Source organism: Poecilia formosa, unplaced genomic scaffold (assembly GCF_000485575.1).
Source record: "Poecilia formosa unplaced genomic scaffold, Poecilia_formosa-5.1.2 Scaffold74, whole genome shotgun sequence".
NCBI lineage: Eukaryota > Metazoa > Chordata > Actinopteri > Cyprinodontiformes > Poeciliidae > Poecilia > Poecilia formosa.
In genome coordinates this window covers 412,577-413,595 of record NW_006800013.1, presented here as the reverse complement: position 1 = coordinate 413,595, position 1,019 = coordinate 412,577, and the positions used below count along the sequence as shown (strand labels likewise).

At 34.5% G+C, this 1,019-nt stretch overlaps 1 protein-coding gene and 1 long non-coding RNA gene across 5 annotated transcripts in view; both read right to left on the bottom strand.

The window, feature by feature from the left end:
* The window catches only part of LOC103140701 (alpha-2-macroglobulin-like), a 34,583-nt gene that overhangs the window by 10,224 nt on the left and 23,340 nt on the right, over positions 1 to 1,019 (bottom strand). The window lies entirely within an intron of this gene.
* LOC103140700 (uncharacterized) lies at positions 1 to 1,019 on the bottom strand. Its single transcript, XR_476534.1, has 5 exons — positions 971 to 1,019; positions 812 to 896; positions 582 to 693; positions 150 to 267; positions 1 to 41 (listed from the first exon to the last, which is right to left on the bottom strand). It is a non-coding gene; the product is annotated as an uncharacterized LOC103140700 (long non-coding RNA).

Here is a 1,019-nt window from a genome sequence, read left to right as displayed (position 1 = left end):
ATATGAGATTTGAATTTGCTTCACTTGTGAGAGTGATGTACCTAAATATGAAAAGCTCCCATGTAATAACAGTCATGCCTTGCATAATAATATCATCACGGATACAAACTCTTCAATGAGAATAAAGGCACTGTGCAAACAAGACTTACCTGTTCCTTCCTCTTCCACTGTGGCAGTGACATCAAGTTTATGTTCGAATCTTCGTTGACCGCCTCTTGTGAAAATTGACATTTGGAATTCAAAAGTACTACATCCTGTTTTGTCTGCCTATAAGAAAAAAACAAAAGATCATCATATATTTTAAAACATGACTTGATGATATGAACATTTATCAGGAGAAATGACTTTTTCCTCATGATTTCTAAAAGCCAGCAAATGGTAGAAACAGATACAAGCAAAAAACTGAAGGTTCTTTGTAGAAAACCAAGATAAAGACAAAACACGGTTGTAGTTCCTTTCTGATTTTATTAATCAGTGATTGTAAATTACTGTATGCAAGGCATTCGAAAATAATTACTGACCTAACAGGACTTTAGTAGTAAGTTTGAGTAACAAGAACAAAAACCTATAATCAGCCATACCTTCTGTGTCTGAATGTCACAAGGAGTTTCTCTCCTCCGACTCTTGTAATCAACAAAAGGTTGGCACATTTTCACAGTAACACTTCCTGGCACAGGCTGTCCATATGTGTACCTAGTTAAATTAGAACAGATTAAAAAGTCATCCCCAGAAGAATCATTTCAGATTATTTCATTTTAAGATTTGGATTCCGTCTCTATAAAACATTAGTCAGGGATCAATGCATACTTACTTTCCACACACTTTAGCTTCAATTCCTTCTTGCCCAACACTAACTTCTTCTTTTACATTTATTGTTACATCAAATTTGGGCAGAACTAGAGAAAAATACAAGACATTTACATCTAATCCAAAATGGACAGATCTCTCTGGAATTGACTAGAAAACTTACCATACTTCTCCACATTAAAGTTGTGCTGTATTTTATTTTCTCCTGCTGA